We start from the raw sequence: 7,022 nt of genomic DNA, 5'->3' as shown, positions 1-7,022 counted from the left end.
CCTCGATTTGCTTGTCCCATTCCCTTCTCTCCCGCTCCTCTCTCCCTGCCCTCTTCCTGTCGGATTGCTGTCAAACAAAGGCAACTAATACCGAAAAAATTCTTAGAAAAACAAAAAAGAATACTGAAGTAATGTGCGAAGATATAGCATGATGTCGGGTGTTTTTATTATCCAACTTGTCAGTGTTACCCTGCGTTGAAGCTTCTGCTATGGAAGTTTCATTGATCAAATAATGAGAAACTGTTTCAATAATAAGAGAAAGATTAATATTTGTCTTTAAGTTTCTTTACGCAAAAGCGTTCAAAGACCCTTCTCGCTGAGCGCAGTCAAGAAAAGAGCGCTGAACGACACACATCACATCGTTATATAGTCACAGCAAGGAAAAGACCCACCCAAAGTCTGATCTTATCTCTATTGCCAGATGGACCACAGAGACAATCCTTACCCCCACCTCATGAACTATCTCTCACCTCTTGGAGGAGATGATTTTATGGCAGGAAAAAACGGACGGCGGAGTCCGGCGACGACAGGCGCTTAGATTCCATAACAAAAGTAGCAGAAAAACCCTGTAAATTCTAGACTCTAACAGGTAAAAATAGTGCACAAAAATCCATGTAGGACGGCGAAGTCCTAGCGCAAAAATTCGCGTGATAGGTGGACGGAGCCTGGTGCTGCAAGGTTGGAGACCTTGTCCTGTTAGGCGACGGGGCCTGGAAACTACCCGTGTTAAACGGACGGCGGAGTCCGGCAACGACAGGCGCTTAAATTCCGTAACAAAAGTATGTTTTTATCTTTTTTTTTAAATCTTTTTCCTTTTTTTTCTTTTTCCAAAATCTTTCTCTTTCTGACTGTTTATTCAATGTCACATGCTGTTTTTAATTTGTTTTTTAATAATGTAAAGCACCTTGAAATGCCTTACTGCTGAAATGTGCTATAACAAATAACATTTGATTGATTGATTTGATTGATGTGCGATCATCAGTATCAGTCTGTTTGAAAAGCAAAAAAAAAAAAAAAAAGTCAGATCCGACCCCAATTTTTCGAAGTCCGGGATAATGATCTGCTTCTTGCATAATAGACTTAGTAAAAGCTGGGTTTTTTAATCAATATTTGATGTGAATATAGCTGATAAAGTCTCTAAGTTGTTAAGCGTTTTACGCTTATGTCACTATGATGTCACCGCGACTAGTAGGTGTTGACTTGACTTTTATTATGTTGTAGTCAACCTTAAAAAATATGAAGTCATTCAAACCCTAGTAGGAAGGGGGATCCTGATAGAGATTTTTGGTATTATCATTTTGTTATTACTTTCAGTCTAATGTTAATCAGTATTATTGTGATTTTTAGTTTAAAGTGTTTTCTTCCTTATGTGTGTATAAACTGACGTGGAGGCTACGACTGACTGTTTCATCTTCGTGTGAGACAGTTAACTCTGTGTTTCCCAGACCTTAATTCTTATCAACCAGAATACCTCCTAACTGCTTATGAGCAGTCGTATTTTGTCTCTTGTTTATCCTCCCTCTTTGTTGACAGTTTGACCGAGATTTGAACTGGGCTCAGACCGTAGATCAGATATCACACCTGGAACTGAGTTGCTGGTTTGTTTAGGTTAGAAGTTTTACGACCTCTGTTGTTTTTTTCTGGCTGTTCTGCTTTGACAATAAAACAGGGGCTCGCGTGGAAGGAGATCAGAACTCTCTGTGAACGGCCTGGAGAGGCGGTGGCGGAGAGTTCTCCTTTTGCAAAAGCTTTGTCTATAAAATTCATATACGTTGTCTGTGGTCTTTTTATATAGGTTCGAGAAAAAGTACCTATCAGATCCTGAATCAGATTCTGTCTAAGGCCCCATATTATCTTGGGCCAGCACTGCTTGAAGAGCTCGAGCCACCCCGCTGTGTATCTCTCTGCTGTATTTGAAAGAGCAATAGGAAGATGTAATTTATGAATCATTAGCAGGGACAGACCTTCAGATAGGCTTTTCTGATTCCTGACTGTTCAGTTTGTAATAAGCTCGACAGAGGCTTAACTCAAATAACTCAAAAAAGGGTACCTGGGGCATCAAGGATAAAAGGGGCAGAGGCTCAAGCCTTCTCCACTCTTTACCCTCTGCGTGTGCCTTGTTCAGTTCTTTTTAAAGTCACTCTAATTTTATTATGTTCCTTATGTCTAGTCACTCTTTAGTGTTAGATTTCCTAACACTCAAGGAAATCTAACACAGTCTGGAAAATACCTAAGTAGATGGAGTAATCACAATCAGCGTACCTGCAAGATGCAAGATTTCTCCTTTATTAACAGGAATTGGCACAAAGTGGCACAAAGACCCTCCCTTTCCCAATTGGGGGATCGGTTTACAATTTATTGGCAAATCACAAACAGTTGTGTCTCAGATTTCAAGCAGTGCACATTTGGGAGAGTCACATTCTATTGACTTTCTAACATCAAAGAGATTGGGCTGACCACCTGTGCGCTGGAAGATAATGGGCATCTGCAGCATTACCATTTGGCTGTGGAGTGTAAAAGCAGAAAAACCTGTAAGAAGCCAACAAAATAACATTATCAATACTCCAAGGTGGGCCAGAGATAAAACTTGAAGTTGGAACCATATAATGGTATTGAGTAAGATGGCTGAAATCCTGTGTCACGAGTTTAGACTGCTGTTTGGGGATATTGTGCCTACATTAATGATGAGTCTTTTAGCATTTGGATGTGATCTAATGATATCCAAGATTTGTTCAGGATATCTGTGCATATCACACTTTTGCTCTCTGACACTAGGTGTGTACCTCAGCTTTGACCTGGAACGTATGACATTTCTGGTGGTAGGAGGGGGATCACACAAATAGCACAGCAGAGTGACAGCCTTGCAGTGGTCACTGACGCCTGAGCTGGGTCAATTATTACTGTGTCCATGGAATTCTTTGCATCCTGTTTCCTGCAAAGAGAAGAAATTCTGAGCTGTAGTTCCTTTGCAGTAATTCAGATGTTGCAAATAACAGACTGGGTGATGCAGAATGTAATTTCTGTTCTCATACAATGGGCACAGAAAGTATTCAGACCCCTTTAAATTTATCACTCTGTTTTATTGGACGCATTTGCTAAAATCAAAAATGTTCATATTATTTCTTATGAATGTACACTCAGCATCCCATCTTGACAGAAAAAAAACAGAAATGTAGAAATTTTTGAAAATGTATTAAACAAGAAAAACTGAAATATCTCATGGTCATAAGTATTCAGACCCTTTGCTGTGTCACTCATATTTAACTCACATGCTGTTCGCTTCTTCTGATCTTCCTTGAGATGATTCTACTCCTTCATTGATTGAACTTGATTATTAAAACTATGAACTGTCTAAGACCTCATAGCTCACAGTGCATGTCGAGTCAAATGAGAATAATGAAGTTGAAGGAACATCCCAAGGAGCTCAGAGACAGAATTGTGGCAAGTCACAGATCTGGCCAAAGTTACAAAAGAATTTCTGCAGAACTCAAGACTCCTAAGAGCACAGTGTGGCCTCCATAATCTTTGAATTGAAGAAGTTTGGGACAACCAGAACTCTTCATAGAGCTTAGCTCAAGAGATGCAGTAGAGAGAAGGGAGAAAGTTCCACAAAGTCAACTATCACTGCAGCCCTCCACCAGTCAGGGCTTTATGGCAGAGTGGCCCGATGGAAGCCTCGCCTCAGTGCAAGCAAGACATATGAAAGCACACAGTTTGCCAAAAAAACACATGAAAGATGCCCAGACTATGAGACATAAGATTCTCTGGACTTATGAAACAAATATTAAACTTTTTTATGTTAATTTTAAGCGGTATATGTGGAGAAAACCAGAAACTGCTTATCACCTACCCAATACAATCCCAAAAGTGAAACGTAGTGGTGGCAGCATCATGCTATTGGGGTGTTTTTCAGCTGCAGAGACAGGGTGACTGGTTGCAATTGAAGCAAATATGAATGCAGTCAAGTACAGAGATATCCTGAAAGAAACCCCTTCCAGAGTGCCAAGGACCTCAAATGGGCTGAAGGTTCACCTTCCAACAAGACAATCACCTGAAGCACAGAGGTAAAATAACAAAGGACTGGCTTCGAAATAACTCTGTGATCATTCCTGACTGGCCCAACCAGATCCCTGACCTAAATTAAGCATATCTGGAGAGACCTGAACATGGCTTCATCATCGTTCACCGCCCAACCTGACGAAACTGGAGAAAATCTGCACTGAAGAATGGCTGAGGATCCCCAAATTCAGATGTGAAAAACTTGTTGCATCATTACCAATAAAACTCATTGCTGTACCAGCTTAAAAGGGTGTTTCTACTCAATACTGAGCAAAGAGTCTGAATACTTATGACCATGTGATATTTCAGTTTTTGTTTTTAAAGAAATTTGCAAAAATTTCTACATTTCTGTTTTTTCTGTCAAGATGGAATGCTGAGTGTATATTCATGAGAAATAACATGAACTTTTTTGTTTTTAGCAAATTGCTACAATGAAACGGAGTCTGAATACTTCCCATACCCATTGTGAGTAAGCAGGAATTATTTATATTTCCTCAATTTTTATTTGGCAAAAATGTAGCATTCGTTAAGAAAGGATTAAGTTCAGAATCAGATAATACTGTCTTTATCTTGATTTAAATGTTATCCTTCTAGCTGAGAGACTAATTCAAATGTTCTTTTTGCATTCTTAGATGCAACACTATCATCATCCATTGTCTGAAGCCAAATTTTGTGAAGGTAAAAATTATTATAATATAAAACATTTCCATTAGCTTCTGCTGTACAATCAAAATGTACATGGCAACATGCCTTATAACTGGATATGGATGTGCTGAGCCTAATTGTGTGAAGTAACTCAACTTTGTTTTCAGGTTGTTTCATTTTTATTGCTTTTTAATTGAACACTGTGAAAATGCTAAATCTTAAAAGCAACTGTTATGTCTCACATGGGAAACAACATAGAAGCGTTATACTTGTTATCACAAGTATAAATTGAATTGATCACAGCAAGGAAATATAGATTTGATAATTAAATAGCCATAGTTTTGTAAGCAACAGAATTGATGAGCTGTTGAAATGTAACTAAGTGCTGTCTCCAATGTGTGTTTTGTCAGCTTCCTGGGATCTTTGATGTAGACTATATGTCTCTTCAGCTGAGACACTCAGGCGTACTGGAGACAATTCACATCCGAAAAGAAGGTTTCCCTATCAGGATTCAATACTCATGCTTCATTGAGAGGTACTAACACGCACATACACCAAACCTGACTACAGCATCACCTGTAATCATAGCCATAAAAATTGAACACTGTCCATTGAGGTTGGTAGAAATTTGTACCTTGTTTGGTATCTTTAAAAGAAATATCTACACCCTCAACTACAAAACTAAAACCCATATTTAAACTGGAAACTTTGGCCAGTCAAAATTGTGCAAACTAAAAGTACAGAATAGGTTTACTCACATTTGTTTAATAATTTGAGTTGCTTTAGTGATATTGGTAAAACAACCTTGTTTTCCCCACATATTTAAATATCACATCAGTGACTTAGACCAAGCAGTCATTTGAGCTATGTATATGAGCCAAGTCAATGATTCCCAACGTGGGGGAGGAAAGGGGACACCCATCCAGCCGTATCTCCGATACAGTGGCATCAGAGATTGCAAGCTGGCACATAACGTCATCTTATAAGAGGTTGTGAAAATTTCACTGAATTGTTTGTATAAAACTCTATTGACTTTGAGATTGATTTTATCACAAAAAATAGGTCACTTCTCAGCCTAAGTATGCAATTTGAAATAGAAGCTAAGTGAAACCAAGATTCACTTAGCTTCACTAAGTTCACTTAGTTTCACCAGCATGAAACTAAGTGAACTTGGACAATCCCAAAATACTAATCATCATGACATTATTGGTGAAACTCAGGAGTATTTTGAGAAAAAAACAGTTGTCACTTTCAAAAAGATCCACAGACATCAGAAAAGTCTTTGAAAAAATCAGAAGAAGAATAATTTATTTTATTGTCATTGTCAAAAAGACAACGAAATTGCAGTTTCAGTATAACCATCCATTACACCACAACACAGGCGGGCAGGGGAGATAATTGGCTGAGGCCTCGCAGCCCAACAGGCACCGCCTTGCAGAGGAAATAGGAAAAATAAGAAAAACATCAGGTAAGGAGAAGAAAAAAAAAACAGCCTGTCTCACACTCTGCTCTTTGAAGGCAGAGTTTGAGATGAAGAAAAAAACCTCAGCACATAAGAACATATAAACACATACAGTACAGACAAAACAAGCCTGGTACAAGGAGGAGATGTGACATGCATATGGGTCTCATGTGAGTTATGTGTGTGTCAGACCATGAACCCTAACTGAAGCACGTGATTGTCTGTGATTGTCTGTGTGAGTATGACGTAAGAGTTCACCACCAGCTTATCAGTTCAGGGCCCACAGATGTTCTCAGGGAAAGGAGGGCGGGGGAGCAGCAGAACAGAGCCTTCTTTGGACGTAACAACCAGGGGAGGATAGCTGGCCAGCAGGCCAGCCCGGGAAGCCAGATTCCGATAGCAGAAATTTGTTTAGGTCAGGCTGACATCAGTTTACTGCCTTTCTTGGAAGTCTCGCTGGTGCTTCTCAATGGCAAATCCAAACAGCCAAATTTAGGGTCTCCCGCCTGATCCAAGCGAACAACGTTCTCCAAGGTCACACCATATCCATTCTGAGTCCCAGATCCGGTGCCCGGCCACAGTTCAGTTCCAGGATTGAACCCAATCTACAGCTCAGCTCCTGTATCATGTCAGTCTGAGTGTTGATCGCTCTGCAGATCCCATCAACCGTACCCGGCAGCCTTGAAGTGGCCAAAACGGCCGCTGGCATCTTACGAAATTTCTGATAAGCCAGGTAGCTGCCAACTTCTCTAAGCAGAAAACCTGTTATCATAAATCCAATCATGTACACATCTTCAACATCCTCGACTGACAGCGTCATCAGACACACGGTCTTCCACTTCCATCCAGAATCCAT

General features: G+C 39.9%; 1 long non-coding RNA gene across 1 annotated transcript; it reads left to right on the top strand.

The window, feature by feature from the left end:
• Nucleotides 1-4,082: 4,082 nt before the first annotated feature.
• LOC106941675 (uncharacterized) lies at nt 4,083-5,292 on the top strand. Its single transcript, XR_001423434.1, has 2 exons — nt 4,083-4,737; nt 5,115-5,292. It is a non-coding gene; the product is annotated as an uncharacterized LOC106941675 (long non-coding RNA).
• The last annotated feature ends 1,730 nt before the right edge of the window (nt 5,293-7,022 follow it).

The sequence above is a fragment of the Poecilia latipinna genome, unplaced genomic scaffold (assembly GCF_001443285.1).
Source record: "Poecilia latipinna isolate Pla-1442-1.1 unplaced genomic scaffold, P_latipinna-1.0 Scaffold3802, whole genome shotgun sequence".
Taxonomy (NCBI): domain Eukaryota; kingdom Metazoa; phylum Chordata; class Actinopteri; order Cyprinodontiformes; family Poeciliidae; genus Poecilia; species Poecilia latipinna.
The sequence above is the reverse complement of the archived record's forward strand: the minus strand, read 5'-3'. Positions and strand labels throughout refer to the sequence as shown.